At 34.4% G+C, this 18648-nt stretch overlaps 1 protein-coding gene across 1 annotated transcript in view; it reads right to left on the reverse strand.

Moving 5' to 3' along the window:
- Nucleotides 1–297: 297 nt before the first annotated feature.
- LOC145662635 (uncharacterized) overlaps nucleotides 298–18648 on the reverse strand; it is an 82369-nt gene continuing 64018 nt past the window's right edge. The window contains exon 4 of the mRNA XM_081728404.1: nucleotides 298–4618. The gene's annotated coding sequence lies outside the window, so the exon portion shown is untranslated. The remainder of the gene's footprint in view (nucleotides 4619–18648) is intronic.

An 18648-nucleotide genomic window follows, 5' to 3' on the forward strand; every position in this document is an offset into this window, starting at 1 on the left:
AGTAAGAACTTCAATTTGTCCGGGTGGAAACAAATCAGCTTGTATATAAGTTCGTATAAAACCATTTAAAAGTGGTTGTTTACCTAACAAATCACATTTTAAATACAAAATATCGGTTAATTTGAGCTCGTATGAGAAAATAAGAGTATTGCAACGAATGTTTAAAGTATTTTTCAGAGTTGAAGAATAACTTAAAAAAAAGCGAGTTGGAAGTAAATTAGGCTTGGTCCACCAAACATAGTTTTGTTTCTATTTCTTACTAATAGATAAGATAAGAAGTACGAGTAGCAATAGAAGTTGTAAATTAAACAATTCTCTTTATTTCTCTAAACAATGCTTGAATCCATAGCTTGATTACTATTTAGTAATACCACATATTTCTACTTACATAACACTTTGTCTTACTGCTATAGTTTTTGCACTTAATACATAGTTAACATACGATTACTTGTTTATTTGTTATAATTAAACATATGTATTTCCTTAGAAAATATAAGAGACTTCCTGTAAAAAAATATTTTATGGTTTGAGACATAGTTTTATACAAATTGTACGTGAATAAATAAAATAATGTAGCTGGTTACACCTTATTTAACTAATATTTACCTATAATAATCTTCATTATTATTTATTCACATCAAGTACTTGTACTTCTATATGCTAAACAATACTTCAAATGAAAATACAACTATTTTTTCAGTAGCAATAACTTTCAAGTCAAGGAACTATACAATATTAAAATACGTATATGTGCTCGTTGTTGAAATAGTTTTACACAAATAATGTAACATGAATTAAGACAGTTGTTCCCAAGCCAACGCCTCCAGCTGCACCAACAATGTTGAGTACTGTATAGAGTAACTACTAAATAGCATTACATTAGTATAATTTATATTATTATTAATTTTAAAAAATAAACAAGCGAGTCGTGATGTCCCGAGCATTGGGTATAACGTGTTCAGTGAAAAAGGTTGGGAACAACTGAGTCAAGACACCATGATTTTGTCTTGTGATATTGTCATGTTCTGAGCATCTTTATGAAGTAATACATTTTGAACACCCGAAAATCAAAGACGGAGTAATAGAACTTATGATTACAATGTTAAATTTTCAATAAATAGTTCAACTTACCAATAATGAATCTCAAAACTATCAGTTCAAAATTATTCAGTTTAGTTCATTTATACAGAATTCTCACTTTCTGCAACATCAAGGCAAAACTTTTTTCTTGCATTAGCGTCCAAACCTTAGACAGATTATTTGCTTTAGTTGTCTCTGAGACGGCAATGGGGAAATATTATCTATATGTTTTAATGAAAGTTTGTGTTTCAAAAATTTTCTGATTACAAAGCATATCAGATAAAGATTACACGATGTGTGAAGTATAGATATTTGGTTTCACAGTATATTTTTATTTTTTAAAACGTTTCACTGCAATACTCGATGTTCTATAGCTGTCTACATATCTCATCATTGATTTCTTCGTTAACAGCTCAAATTTACAATTATGATATTTTAACAGTTTTCGTGTTTCAGAAAAGTATGACCAACTTTTCACTGTACGTACGAGGTAAGTACATATGCTGGAGGAACATGGCAACATTAATAGACATATAGAAATCAAAATTCACAACAATTTGTAGCACATGGTATATCATTACTTAAAAATATTTATTGATACAGTTTACGTTTTGTACCGGTTGTGTCACACAAAATGTCATAACTAAATGGTTATTAGTAAAATGTTGGGATTTCTTGCAGAAATAGATTATTGTCATGTCAGACTTAGAAATTCTAACATGATATAAAGTCATGTTTATAGCAATTTTATTTGGTTTTTCTTACATTTATTTTTAAAAAATGAAAATCTGTAGTCTGTACAACTAAGATAGAAGTTAGGGGTCACAGTAACTCAGCGGTAAAGTGCCCATCTGTGATGCGAGGAGTCTCTGGTTCGATTCCAACTTATGTAAGTTTATGGTAGATAACATCATATCCGTGGGGTTTCTCGAAATTTTCCTCTTTCCTCCCACATTATCACTACACGAATTATTTGATTTGTCGTTTAGTTCCATTAATCATGCCTCCTTTAGCCGACAAGGCATATAATCGTGGAACGTACAACTGAAAGATTTCGTTTCAGTTTTTAAAGTAATAGTTCTAATTTACTGACGAATCGCTTATTCTTATCTTCACTATGCAAAGTAATATCAATGATTGTTTCCTTGTGTATTTAATTAAGTGCTCATCTTTTCCACACAATTTCTTTGCATTGTGATTATAGTTATATTTCTTATTACTCAAATATAAGAAGAAAAAAACTATTGTGGACATTGTTTGATGAATACAGTATGTATGAAACGATCACAACAATACTGATATTCTTCGAGTATACTGCAGAAAGAACATTCAAATTAAACTAAGTATGTAGAATTTTGCTGTTATTTAAATGTACTGCATCCAAAATACAAAGCAGACCCCATATGGAAAGAAAAGTCACAAATCTAATATTTTTTGTGATATACAGGGTGGCCCAAAAGTAGGTATACAGTCCCGTATTGATCAACGCACTGTATTTTATATAATTTCTTATTGGTAGACCTAGTTTCTTTATTATTTGCTCTTGACGTCTTTTTACTTATAACTTAAGCCCGGAACAGTCGAAGCAAATAAATCCATAAACTGGAATGTTACTTGACGAATGCAGGTATGTAATCTACTTTTGGGCCACCCTGTACATTGTTTCGAGTCTAGCGACACGTTCATGTACATTTAAAAAAGAACTTGGAATTGTTTAGAAGATAGCTATAAATTAAATACAATTATGTTAACAAATAATATACCGGTAATCATTTTGTACTTGTGTGCTATTTGTGTAATAAGAAAAAAAAATACATTTCCTGCAATCTCTTAAATTTCCTGTATAATGAGTGGAAGTATAATGAAAAAAAAAAGAACTAATAAGAAGAAGGTAACTACAAGTCCTTCTGGGGAAAGATTATTTTTTTATTTATATTTTTAAGTTATTTTAAGTTATTAAGTTATTTAAGTATTATACGTTATTTTCTCTTAGGTGATACTTTTTCTTTTAATTTTCACTCGGAACTTTAGAAAATATTTTTCGGTATCCTCTTTCAGTGACATTCTGTTTCTATTATAAGTATTACAGTTATCACTGTTAGATGTAAGTATGGGCAGTTAAGACTATTTGTGTTATCGTTATGAGAAGACAATCTGCTATTTAATAGTCTATTGTTTTACATAGTACATAATTTAAAAAAAAACTTATTTTTTTTAATAAAACTGTTCCAACAGAATATAAAATATCAGTTATTTTTGGTAACGATCGCTATACCTTTTAGCGGCATAATAATTTGTTTTCCTAGATTTTCTGAAAAGAAAAACTATATGAATGAGAACTTACGCTCAATCATCTCATTTAGTTTAGCTCGGTCACATCTATTCATTCATGTGTATCTAATCTTACTGCTGCCACCTGGATGTTGTGGCGAACAAACACCATGTGCGTGGGTTTTCTCGGGGTTCATCTATTTCCCTCCCACTTTCTTTTCTCCACCATTATCATCCATCTCATTATCTCTTAGCCTCGGTGCGAAACGTGGGACATTGAACTTAAAAAAGTATATTTTCAGTAGTAATTTTAGAATTTGTTCCCTCCCCTATTTCTTTCAGTATACTCTGTTTCGTATTATTAAACATTACAACTACTCCATGGTTATGTGTCCCAGGAAGGATTGTTGTTGGTCAACAAAGCGATGTGAAGCATACACATCAGCTTCCGTTACTCCTCGCCTTAGCATTCTATCTTTCAGTTTAATGTCCAACGATTATGCCCGTTAGGCTAAAGGAGACATTGATTAAGGTAAGTGAGTGATGATGGAAAGTTTGGCGGAATGAGAAAGTGTGAGGAAACGAGAATATCACGAGAAAACTCATGAACACGATGTTGTCCATCATAAATTTACTTGGCTGGAGATTGAACCAAGGACCTCACACACCAAAAGTAAGCGCTCTATCACTGAGTCACCGTGTCTCCCAACTTAGCACACTAGATAGTTTACCACTGAGGATACCCTCTTAATTGACTCATTAACATAAAAAATGTTAGGTCAATACCAAGAATTCTGAGTAGCATCAACTGGAATTAAATACATATTACGTGGAGAGAAAACTGATATGCTTACAATTCGGATTTGCAATTAAATAAAGTAACAAAAATGTATCCATAAGAAAATGATTTGTCAAATTTGATGGATATATTTATATTCTATTTTCCCACTTTGTCAGAACATATTTCGTCAATTTCAAATAGATTAACGTGCCACTAGAGATGAAAGTGGGCTTTATATTTGTGATCTGCTTGGTATAAATTAACAATAATTAGAAACAACAGATGTTTAAAAATCATATTTATATTATACAATAAATCTTGTATGTATGTCTCCAAAATGTGTATTATAATACAAACAAGGTAGAATAATCGATTTAGTTTGGCAGTTAACGGCTATTACATGGTTTACTTGTCATGTTTCCATATCCTCCATACTCACACACTGAGAAATATACATAGAGACGTATAGAGTCAAACATTTAGTTTCTGTAAAAGAAAGAAAAACAAAATTTAATTAGTAAAATATTATGAAGACATAAGCCCAATTTAATTTTTAGTTACTTTCCTTTGCGCCCTACATTTACACTGGTGGGCAAAACTTAAGGACGAAAGTAGGTTTCGTATTGTGTATCATTCCCAAGTGGCACAGATTGGCGAAACTTGAACATATATAGATAGCAATACTACAATATGATACAGAGCACAACAGAAAGAAACACTTTGTTAGAAGAACAAAATGACATTTTCATACAGGGACAATAATTTACACTGAAAACACTGTGGGTTATGATGGACCTCCCTGATATTACAGAACGAGGAAAATAGTTCTCAAAAGGGTGTGTGATTACCATGGACAACAATACATGCTCTGCAATGTGTTCCCATGCTACTTACAAATTTGGTAATGGTTGTTGTGGAGGCCCATTACCTCACCATCGCTTTTAACAACAGTTGGATGGTTCTCAGTGCATCTGGACGTACTGAAAGATGTCTTCGCATAATATTTTAAACGTTCTCGATGGGATTCAAGTTAGGGAAACAGGCAGGCCAGTCCATTTGTCGCATATGCTTTCGATCCAGGAGCTCTGCCATCTGTGCTGTTTGATGTGGTCGCGCATTATTATCCATAATAAAAAAAATAGGGACTGACTCCGTCGCAGAATAAATTGACTGGTGATTGTACCGTGTTCAAAAATTGGGAGGCCATGCAACATTATGGCTTAACACACGAGAACACCGAACCATCAAAATAATCAACTGTTCATTGAGTATTCCCACCTCTCGCCAAATAAGCGTACATCCAGGATCACTATTCAGATTGAATCTGTTCTCATCTCAAAACAGAAAGCGATCCCGCCCCTCCATGACACCTGATATTCTTAGCACCACCGCAAATGGTGCCGCCGGTGGTGCCAGGTGTCAACGGAATATAGCGTAATGGCCGTTGGGCGAAGAGAGCACCACCAAGCAGTTTACATATAACTGTGGAGAGTGATTTGGATACCTCTCAGTCCTGTTAAACCTGTTTGCAATTGCACCTCCTGTTTGACATTGGTCCCTTCTTGCCTGTTTCACAGGTCGTCTTCTGCCGTAGCTGACTGTGGTAGACTACCATGTTTCCTACGCACATTGCCTCTGTTACGGAATGCTCCTTATGCACGTAAAACGATGTTGTCCTCAATATCAAGCTCCTGGGTCACACTCGTTACTCTTCGTCCTTCTAATTTTCCGACAATTCTTTCCCGTGTAAAGTCACCCAAATGTTGTTTCCAGACTACGTTGCTTTGAGTAAGACACTGTCTTGTTCATTTCATTCAAGTGTTTTGAGTTGAGGAGCAGACCTACTTGGAATTACGTTACGCTGACGTCATTCTATTCAACACCTTACTCCCTGTGCACGTGTGGGAGACTTCTGGCAACATGCTATCAGGATTTTATACATTTTCATCGACTACATAATATTTTGTGATTAATTTATCTATCTTGTCCTTAAACTTTGTACACCAGTGTAATTATCCACGGCTCCCAGCTGTCCTATTTTCCTATTTTTCCCTATATTTTGGAAATTGGTGTATATTTGTCCTAGGCTATATGTCCCATATTTATATCTTGTCCTTTATTTCCTATATTTTTCAGTGATTGAATTGTTAAAAATACAAGCAAAGTACAGTTTCAGTGATGACTTAAATTTCTACATATTAACAATATGCTAAATCTCTTATATTTCTTTTCTGAGGGACTGGTCACTAATCCTCATTATTTTTTTAAAATTAGCTTTTTCCTATCTTCCCATGTCCACTCTTTATTTCTTTGTTTCCTATGTGCTTATTCTTCCCCAATGAAGCTTAGGTGACGAACCTTGCCATGCTCCAGTTTCTTATAATGCAAGCTGTGTTAGAATTTTCTTTCAGCTGTGTATGCAGCAGTGGCATTGAAGTGTGGAAAGTGTAATTCAGAATGTATGGAGAGGTGGAGTAAAAGGTTATATATACTCTTATTCTGTATTAATCTAAATATTGTTTCCAGTTGTCCATTAGGGTGAAGGTGCTATTTCTTACAATACATTTATATTATTTCTGTGCTTCAGAGCATAATATTCTATTGTATAAACCAAACTGTCCTATATTTTTTCAATGTCCTGCCGGGAGGCCTGATTATCTAATCTAATGATTGAGCTGAAATTTTAGTACAAGGTTATATCATACTACTCAGTAACGTTACGAAGTCACCAGTCACCAGAAAGAAGCCTTTATCTACAAAACCACAGATGACACGAAGGAAAAATTGGGCAAATTTGTTCATGGAACCGTACCTAACTCCTTTGGAAATAGCGAGAGAATTTGGAAAGTAGAATTAAGAAAATAGAGATGATAAAAGCTACCGAGATGCAATAGAGAATTACACTTACATATCACATGAGAGATTAATTACACTGCTTATATATGAGTATAACGCTATTGTATCCCAGGTTTTATGATAATTAAGGTGTTATATTGGCTAGTGCAACGGAGATACCACGGATTTTAGTCCTACTGTGCTTGGGTATGATTATGTTTATTTTATCATTTATTTGCATCTTATAAATTTCCCAACTTCTCCTTCAATCTGCAGACATAATCGTCGAATGTTTAACAAAATAAACAATAACATTATTGGAAATCAGATGGTTTAATGACCTGATAATCTTGACATCAGTTCACAAATCTGGCTATTTGTACTCCACTTCCTCTCTTCTTAATTAAGTTGGTAGCTACTACCTTGAGAGCAGCTTTCTATTCTGGAAGCACCAGTTTGGCACCCATGTAAATATTAGATACTATCTACGAATACAACTTCTAAGCAAACTACGATTATTAACATTTTTATCTGAAAGCAAAAGTATATTATATAATGTTAATGAAGACCATTGCTTGTTTTCTGTTACGAAAGCTATCTGAAACGAAGTTCAGCTTGATTAATGGTAGTTTACGTTTCTGTGACATAAATCAATATTCCCTGCGTGCAAAATTAGTTGTTGCGTTGCGTGTACGAATCAGATAAGATTTAGAACTTGTAAAAAGCTTGATTTCCTCGTCCAACGGTTTTTACGAGCTACGATAGTTTCATCCAGATGAAAGTAAGTGACCGCAGTTACTATATCAATGTGTAATATTGACACATATTCAAAGATATCAAAAGATATTATGAAGTAGAAATTATTAAATTCAGAAGCAGAAACTGCTTTTTTCTACCGGAAAGAATGCTTTCTCATACAAATATCTCGCTTAAGAATCAAAATACTGCTATTGATAATTTCTAGCCTTAATTAATCGTAATCTTCAAATAAGACGAAGTGATAACTGAATTTTATTAACAAAAATGACACCAGTAAAATAAATTATTCTTTGAATGCGAGGGTACACACTCCCATACAAAAACTCTTTCAAAATGTCCCTGATCGACATCCAATTGGCGCAGAGGAGAGGAGAGGCCAAACAGATGGCGCACGCTTAAATGAATGGTGTGTGGTCAGAACATTGACACAAAACGACCAACATTGTGTCTAGCTCTATAGACTAGAGTTTCTAGTTCTTAATTCATATTGTTCGTTATTTGCTGTGTTCTGCGATGAATCGAACTCAGGTCTACGTGAAGCACATGAAGAAATGCTAATAGTTAAGCTACATTGAAGAATGGAAACAATATTATCTATTGATGAATCTCACTTGAGTTAACACAATTAGATGAGAGAAATTAAATAGATAAAACACAATTTGACCGCTACAAAATAAGGGGGAAAGCTTACTGTATTCTAATCCTTGTACACGATTACCGATGTGACTTCCTTCAAGAGCCGCCACGACAAAGAAATAACCGAAACCCTAGTAAAATGAAGAGTTTGATGTGAGAACAGCATCTAACACCATGTGGTTATTCAAGAATCAGCCAACCTTTCGGGAAGCGAAGATGAACACATTAACATCAAAAGCTATTACGGTACGAAATAAATCTATGTATACGTAATATTGCTCTAAATTTGGCTCCAGTTCGAAAAAAAAAAAAAAAAAAAAAGAAACGAAAGAAAAAGAATTGCATTGGATGTTTGTGCCAACATTTTGTCTCTCAGCGGACTGTTAAATTCTTACTCATGGTCAACTTAAAAAAAAAAAAAAAAAAAAAAAAAAAGTTATTGACATACTACTGTTATACATTACACATGACGATTCTACAACATTGAGATGTTAACCATACATACAGGGTGTTGAAAAACATTTTGGATTTATTTGTGTCACATGAATTCAGCCATTAGTGGCAAGAAAAATCTTAAACTAATCACAAATAACGATCGAAATTGTAAATAAACACTTCGTGAAAGCTTGGCAGCACCACTTAAACTAAATAAATAAACAGTGTTGATAGTCTTGGATCATGGTAATCAACCACACCTCGTTCACGGCACAATATAGTTTCTAATGAGTTCCTGTGGTACACTAACTTAGGTCATGTAAGCTCAAGTGCTTGATTAATAACATAAGAGTTATTCTATTTCAAATCAACCACTCATGAAAAATTCATGGTCTCAGATTTTGATAATTTTTTGTACATTGGAAGACATGTTTGAGAATAGTTATTTCCCAAAATAAAACTTTTCCAGCCTTTATAGTTAATTTGTAATTAATTACGCAATTGGCTTCAAGGTCATGACTCAAATACGGCTGTTTTTGCATTTTATTGTTTGTTTCAATAACCATAAGAGCTAAAATTTTCATCCACATGTAATTTTGCCTGTAGATTTCAAATCTACAATCAAAATTAACAAATATTGTATAAATGTAGAGTTATAGCAGCATTTATAGACCCAAGTTTAGGCCCCGGAGCGAGCATGTGGTCAAAGTTGTACGCTTTCGCACAAGGTGAAGAAATACCTATATTTTGTATTAACCAAATTTGGTTTTGGGTATTTGAACCTAAGGGCCAAAATAAAACTTCTAATATGTAGTAAAATTTTCCAGTAGTAACGAATCTCCAAGGGATTAATATATTCTTCAAATGACTATTTCAGGTTAACAAACCATGGAAATCACCCAGAACAGCCTTGTAAGGTGATCGCGAAATCAGTGACCATTTGAAACGTGACAATGTGGCTGTACATGAATTTTTAGCAGTGTTCTTGGCAAACTTAAAAACGGAGCTACCTCAGAATAACAGAATAACCTAAGAATAACAGAAATTCCGTAAACATGTCATATATGTCAGTGACGTCTCTGTGGCTCAATATAAAAATTGTGAAAAATTCAGGAACATTTGTATGCAAAAACTAGCAGCGTTCACCCCGCTTCGCTGCGGTCACCCCGGAACGCAATAAACTTTGTTACTTAGATAATTTTTACTTTTTCGCTTTCAAGTGATATGATAAAAACCATAGAAGATTGCAGTAAATCTTAACATTATATCGCCTGTCATTTATGTTAACCCGCCCCGCTTCGCTGCGGTCATCCCGGTGCTGGCATATTGTAAAAGTGTCTGTAAAAATAAGCAAATCAATTAAAAAATTTTAAACAGAAGATTCAAGCTATTTTCCGCTGTATATCGCCTGTCATTTATGTTAACCCGCCGAGTGACACGGTCATGCGGGTTGCATATAAATACGTTTATTTTTACCTATGATGAACTAATAACAAAGGATTTGTGGACACCTGAATGGTCAATTATCTCAAGACACTGGTAATTAAAAATTAAAGTGATATGATAAAAACCATCTAGGGTCCAAATCCTAATAACCCCCCAAAAATGAAAGAAATTGGTTCAGCCGTATTAGCGTGATGAGCGGACAAAAAATTGTACGTTCTCTTTTATATATATAGATCAGATTTTGGTCTTACATGTGAATGACATTTCTTTGCTATTTCATATAGGAAAATGTTAGCGATGGCGTAGGTGGAACGACAAAGCGATTAGTTGCTTGTGCGAGTTTACAGAGGACAACTGCGAATCAAATATTAAATGTATAGTAGCTTTATAAATGGGCTGTGGACAATATCACATCCATTAGATATGTTTTGTATCAACTGAAAATGTTCAGCAGCATCGCACGACTCAAGGAAATAGGTTTATTCCTGTGAAAACAATACCTGGATCAAGAAATAATCATGCTTTCATTCCTGATAGTGAAATAAGTTTAAAAATTGAACTAATTTCCTCTACATCAATGGAATACCTACATAGAGTTTGGATAGGTAAAAAACGAAAACAGAAGACATCAGAAGTAAAAGTCTTCGATTTAGGAAAATTTGTAGCATGTGTCTATGACTACAAATGGTGGATTGGGATGGTGCTGGAATATTCTGAGGAATATCAGGACTACAACACAAAGTTCTTACACCCTGCAGGGCCCGCTTTCACTTTCCACTGGCCTGGAACTGACAAATGTCGTATGGGTGCCAGCAGGGGTAAAAGTGGATCTGAAAAGGTAAAGGGACGCATGACGTCAAGCCGTCCCCCCGTGTCTCTTAGCCCATTGTATTTTTTAGAAAGCGGGGGGGAGGCGCTACAGATATTTTCCACATGCTACCTCTGGGCGCCTGCCAAGCACATCCCTATTGACGCAACAGATCACATTTCTATCACAGCTAGTGGAAGATCACATAGTGTGTCACATGAGACTGCAGACTGTTAATAAATTTAACGAATTATTCAAGAATTTCAGTAAAATTGATATATTGTACACTGCTGATGGTTAGTAGATATCATCATCATCATCATCATCATCATAGGTATTCTGCCTTTATTGGCAGATCACTTGCCGCAGCTGAGAAGCTTCCATGCTCCACGGTCCTCCGCTAACCTTTTCGTCTTCGCGTATGATTTTTCTGCTTTAATATCATCCATCAATTGTAGTCTCCTTCGCCCCTCCCTCTCTTTCCCGCCACCATACCCTCTAGGACGTCCCTCATGATACAATCTCTTCTTAGGCAATGTCCTAACCAGTTTCTCTTCCTCTTCCTAATAATATCTAAAAGTGTTCTTTTCTCACCCACCATTTCTAACACACTCTCATTCGTTTTCCGCTCTACCCAACTAATTCTGTCCATTCTTCTCCACACCCACATTTCGAAGGCTTCCAGTCGATTTTCGTTACCTTTAGTAATGTCCACGTTTCCGCCCCATACAATACAACACTCCACACGAAGCATTTTATGAGTCTTTTTCTCAACTCTTTGTTCAAAATCCCACAAAACAGACTTTTCTTTCTTTTAAAGGCTGCTTTCGCCATTCCTATCCTTGCTTTTATTTCACGTTCCCATTTCATGTCATTACTAAGAATACTATCCAGGTATCGAAAACTATTCACTTCTTCTATTTTCTCCCCTCCTACTTTTATATTTGACACAGACCCCTTCGTTCCAGTCACCATGGCTTTTGTCTTTCTAACATTTATTTTCATCCCATATTCTTCAAAGCTCTTTCTCATTTTTCTAACATTTTATTGATTTTCTTTTCAGATTCTGCAACAAGCGCCATATCGTCTGCAAATCTTATGCATCTAATCATTCTACCTTCTACCGAAATGCCATCATCATCATGTAGGCTCTTTTTCACTATCTCTTCTAGATAGACATTAATTAGTGTTGGCGAGAGGCAACATCCTTGTCGAACTCCCCTTCCAATTGCACTCTCTTCCATCAGTTCTTCCCCTATCCCAACACTTACTTGTTGGTTCATGTATAAGTTTCTTATGAGTCTTCAACCTTTCCATTCCAACCCTATCTTTGTTAGAACTCCCAACAACAATTCCCAATTCACGCGGTCAAAAGCCTTTTCTAGAGCAATAAATACAACATACATCTCTTTCCCTTTTTCTATAAATCTTTCACCGATCACCCTTAATAATCCAATAGCATCTCTTGTGCCCTTGCCTCTTCTGAACCCGAACTGCTCTTCCTCAACATCTTTATTTGTTCTTCCATATAACCTTCTGTTCAGTATTCGGAGCAGAATTTTAGCTGCATGAGATATGAGACTAATAGTTCTATAATCCTCACATCTCTTTGGGTTCGATTTCTTAGCCATCGGTATCATGATCGTTTTCAGAAAGTCTCTTGGCCATTCTCCTGTTTCATATATTTCATTGCATAGTCGCCACAATTCTTTCTTTCCCTTGTCTCCTATATTTTTAATGAATTCGATTGGTATGTTATCTACTCCTGTTGCCTTTCCATTCCTAATCTCGGATATAGCCTTTTCAAACTCATCCCGAACAATACTAAATCCTTTATCATCCTCGCCTACTTCATTTTCCACTTCAACATTTAGGCTACACGGTCTATCCCTACTCTCATATAAGTCTTCAATGTTTTCTTTCCACCTTCCTATGACCTCATTTCTCTCGCTGACTACCTTCCCATTCTTATTTTCTACTGTCATCATAATACCCCTTGTTTCCTCCGAAATTCCATAGATTTCACCTCCTTGTACATTTCCTCATATTAAGGCAACTGTTATTTTTTGCTATAATTGTAGACAGGGGCGCCCAAAAAAAATTTTCTAGTGAAGACCATTCCATGGTTGCTATATTAGACTGGTATTTAATATACGTGGTTTCCATATTACATATACATTTTTATGAACCAGGGGACCTGCCTCCCCTTCGGGTGCCCATGATTGTAGGCTATTGTGTGGAATAGTTGTAATAAAAGTTATACAGTATCAAATAGCCTACATCATTATTTCAGAAGCTCGTTAAGAGACAAAAGATTTTTGGGGGACCCTAGGTTCAAATATCCAAAACCAAATTGGGTTCACACGAAATATCGGTATTTCTTAACCTTGTGCTAAAATTTCATAAGTGTACAACTTTCACCACATGCTCATTCCGGGATCTGAAATTGGGACCATAAATGCTGCTATAACTCTACACCTATACAATATTCATTAGTTTTGATTATAGATTTGATATCTACAGGCACAATTACATGCGGCTAAAAATTTTTAGCTTCATAGCTCTTATGGTTATTAAAATAAACAATAAAATGCAAAATCAGACGTTTCTGAGTCGTAATCTTGAAGCTGACTGCATAATTAATTACTAATTACCTATGAGGGCTGGAAAAGTTTTATTTTGGGAAATAACTATTCTTTCTACAAAAAAATATCAAAATCTAAGACAATGAATTTTTAAAATGCTGTTATTTTGGTTTATTTGAGATAGAATGGCCCATAAAGCTTTTTTGTAACACTATAAATCAGTATAAACTGTATAAAATATATACTTTTAAGTTATTGAATATTTTTTTCTGTTTGCATTTCTCAAAATTAATGTTTACAGTATTAGTAAAATTTACTTATTTGTTACTTTTTACGTAGTAAATCTCACTGTACGCTTGTTTGGAACTAGGGTATAGCAATATTTCGTTTAGACATTACAAATTTCAAATAACAATAATCACTGTTGAAAGTATTTATTCTACAAAAGAAGTATGCATTCTACAAAAGTTTTACACGCTGTGTGTGTGTGTGTGGAGAGAGGGTAGAATGTGAAGTTCAGCTTCTACCTTTGAATTGTGTTTTGAATATTTCCTCATTATCTACACAACGCACCCCCAGAATAAGACTGTCGTAACTCAAAATAGATTTTTAATTGTTATCAATTTTTAACGTGTAATAATTGCAATGTGTATGTATTTAAGAAATACTTTGTCTGCAATAATTATTACTATACATATTGAAATAACGTTACAATCTTCAAAAAGAGACGAGATAATGAAGTCTCTTTAGATATAACAAATTTCTTTGGCTTACTCTTAAAATTGACATTTCAGAGTTACGACAGTTTTACCCAAGGCTTTCCAAAGCTAAGGGTCGTAGCGGTCTACTGCACTTTAGATCACTTATAGGGAAATCGCAAAATATTTGAAAAGTATCATTGAAATGTCAAACAATGTAAGTATGGTTAGAATTATCTGGATTTTGAGCCCACATCAGTAGTTGACAAAGGCTTTACTTCAAGAATTATCCATGATATATTTCATTTTTACATTAAGAATGTGTTTCATTTCTCTGGAAATGAAATGAAATGATTTTTTTTTTTTTTTTAGTTTTACGTCCCACAATTATGCCGGCTAGGCCAAAGGAGACGGTGATGATGCGAACTGAATGAAATGGTGGAAAGAAGAAAGTGGGCCCGTGAAAACCTATGTACACGGTGTTTGTCAACCGCAAAGTTCACTTGGCTTCCTTTTTATGGAGTTCGGTAACTCACAACTCCTTTATATACTTACCCTGTGTGTTTGTGTGCTTTCCATTCGTGAGATAAAAAAATCTCAAGACCTACTTCCTGGATCACCATCAACGGTGGCCAGAATATAGAGGATGGAAAGTTAAAAATCGAGTTTATTGATATTCAAACCGGAAGTGGTACAAATAAAGCATTTCCGGTTTTGACATTGATCACTATAGAGCAAGAACAGTAATAGATGCCGAGAAGCCAATTCTTGCAAATGGTCAAGCGTCACATTTGATCTGTATCCTTAAGTCTATATTAAAACTGGAAGTTATACAATTCCACTCAACTTTGAATATTAGTCGAAAGAGACCAAAAATGAAAAGAGATAGTGAGAAATAGATTTTTGGAATCTATTTAGTATTCTAAGAATAAGAACCCACTTTTTCTCTTAGCCTCAGGGCTGAATTAAGGCAGGGGCTTAGGGAGACTGTAGTCCCGGGTTTCCAGGTGGACGGGGGCTGTCAAAATCTCAAGTGGCTGTCTAAAAAAGAGTCATACAAAATACAATCATCATCATGAGATAAAATTTGACCAAAATATGAAACATATTCACTTAAGTTTACTATTATACTTCCACAGACATGTTTTAGGAGAACTGAGCAGGGGCCACTATTTTTTCTAGCCCCGGGCCTCCATATGGGTGAATCCAGCTCTGCTTAGCCTTCTATTCAAACATGTAAGGATGAGCATCAGACAAGATTTGAGACTGTCTCGTCTCGTGTCGAAAATGTGTCGTGAAAGTAATGTCTCTCTCGACTCGAAAAATATATATTTCTCTATTGGAAGGGCTCTGTGCTGTGTCATCTCGTGCGCAACCCTACAAATCAGACATGGCAGAAATCAACCATTTTCTGTGTTAACGTTGATCACTATAGATTAAAAACGGTAATATTTAACAAGAAGCGGTTTTCTGCAACCGATTAAGCGTCCCAAGAACATCACTCTAATCTCTCTATTAAAACTGAAAGTGATAGAAATTTTCCGGTTTCAGTTCTGAGAAAATATCACTCCATATAAACCAAACTCCTTCACGCGGTGTACACGTGATATTTCTACTTATTTATGTATAGAGCCTATGCAGAGATTGTGTTTTAATGTCATGGGTGGCGAGGTCCTCAATCAGTGGTTCCCAAACTGTTTTGACTGACCACACATTTGCTGAACCCCCACGACGTCGGAACAAACTTACTTTATTATTATTATTATTATTATTATTATTATTATTATTATTATTATTATTATTATTATTATTATTATTATTAATAATAATAATAATAATAATAATAGTGTAAGACTAGCGGACATTAATTACAGCAGAATAAAACTATATGAGCGTTTAGTTTTAACGGAGCGCTGTGGTGGGAAAATGTGCGGTTCCCCATTTAAAATGGGTACAATAGCAAATACCCGTCTGGCTCCCTCTGAATTTCATCCCTGTATTTGTTTATACCTATTTATGTATTTATATGTATGTATTTTTATGAATGCCTTACGTGTACCTATGTTCTGACTTGGGAAACCAACGGAAACGAAGAGAATTATGAACCGAAAAGGTATAGGAAATACTGGTTAATGCAAAATAAATTAAGCTTTGTCAGAAAATTATTAATTGTCTGTGTTATCTACGAAACATATTTCTTATTCCTCTAAGTGTGATATTTGAAGGATTTTTATTTACTCAATATAGATTATTTCTTCTAACTGATAAAAAAATAACTAGCGATAATTTTCTATACGTCTATCAGTATTACACCATTGATATACAACGTAATTGGCACAAGGTGTAAAAGTTTGTTTTGCGTCACAAAGATGTCTTCTATAGGTTACAGGAGAGAGACTATAAATTCAATCGAGTGATGATGCAGGAGTTGATGAGATGAGATCGTTAAAAGGAAACGAGGTAAACTCCCAGAAAAGCTATCTGCACGATGTTGTGCACCCACAAACTTACTTACAGGGAATGGATCCTACGACCGTTCGCATTAGATGTGACCTCTCTACCGCTGAGTCAAGGACAGCGTATACCTCTTACAGTGTACATAAGTTATAAGTTAGTGTAAATGCTAAATAAACAATATAGAAATGTTGATAATTTAAACATACATTAAAACAAGAAGAGCAAGCAAACAAATATGAAGAGCGAAAACAGAAAAACAACCAAAACAATAAACCCATCTTATATGCCAATACCATATCTGAAAAGACAATTCACAACTACTCTGTGATATTATAAAGATAGCTTCATTTCAAATAATATTTGCATTCGACAATATTGACTAACGTAATGGCTCTAAACACTATAGATCTATTGAAATAATAATTTATATATCAAATTATGTTCTTTTTTGTAAATATATGTATTCTTACCGGAGAACACTTAATTCTATTGATTTATTCTACACTTACGAAAATACTTTTATGTTATTGATTTTGTTTTGCACTTCCTTAACCTGCATGATACTTTTGGTTTTCGAGCCGTGTGGACCAACAATTTACATCCGCGGTCCAAACCTAATAATTAAAGTCTCCAAATATAACCTATTCGATTGAACTCTCACATTACACCAGGACTGTCTTAATGACTTCTTATTGTAAGCATCCTTAAAAGATAAACAGAAAGTAAATAAAACAGCTTGATTAAAATTATATACTTTTTAAATCCTGATTATAAAGGCAAGTTCTTCCGTTGCTGAAAGCTTAGAGCAATCAGATTAGACTGAAGCAAAAAACGATTTTAAAAAAAACACCTGAAAAGCACTCTTTAAAAAAATACACAAAGGAAGAGAGGATTAAGGAACTTCGAACCACAACTTATCAACTTGTACAGATACGGGTTGAAAGTACAAGAAAATCGGTCTGGAGCTGGAAAGAGTAGCAGTAATCTCTACTCTACAAAACTAAAAATTGAGGTCCCACTTAATTTGACAAAATTGTTATTTTTATGTGTGTGTAAAAAAATATATTATTTGATTTGTACTCGTTTTTAGTGCTTTATTATTTGGATGATGTGGCAGCACCTGCGTATCCACCTCATAGTACATTTGCTTCTGATCACAACTATTTTTTTTTCATAACGAATGTGAGCGATTTTCTTACACGTAAAGAAAATATATTTTTGTGGGTAGCTATACTACTGAAAGCAGTGCACGAATTGAAACATTTGTTCCAAAATTACGGGAAACGAATACCGAACATGTATGATGTGGATACATTATTATACTAGTGACTATAGTTTGGATCAAAACATCATATGCATTAGTTCTTTGCTTGTATATTTAGAAAATATTTTACATAAGATATTTGCTTAAATTTTAACTAAAATAATACGCTGGACATAAGAGAGTTTTCTGGAGCAATGAAATAAGTAACTAAATTTTACTCCTTAAACCAAATAACCATGTACATTTATACATCTAATGAGAATGAAGCATTGTTCCATCTTCGACGTTGTCACACATGCAACATTATAGTAATGTGCTTGATCTCTTTTCATTTTATTTTGATTAATCTTTTATGTCTCACTAATATATTTTCTTCTATCAGCCACGGTTGAATAATAACATACATACTTAACATAAAACTAAATCGATTCCAATTTCACACGCATAAACTTCTACTTTATATTATTTTGAAAAGTGAATTATTAGGCAACGTAATCAAAAATGTGATTATGCCATATGAGAAGCAATTGTTTAAAAGTCTCTCTGACGAAGTGGATATCTACAGGGTGGTCCGGAAGTGGGCGTACCCCTAA

The sequence above is a fragment of the Thermobia domestica genome, chromosome 10 (assembly GCF_964235325.1).
Source record: "Thermobia domestica chromosome 10, izTheDome1.hap1.1, whole genome shotgun sequence".
In the NCBI taxonomy this organism is placed as follows: Eukaryota; Metazoa; Arthropoda; class Insecta; order Zygentoma; family Lepismatidae; genus Thermobia; species Thermobia domestica.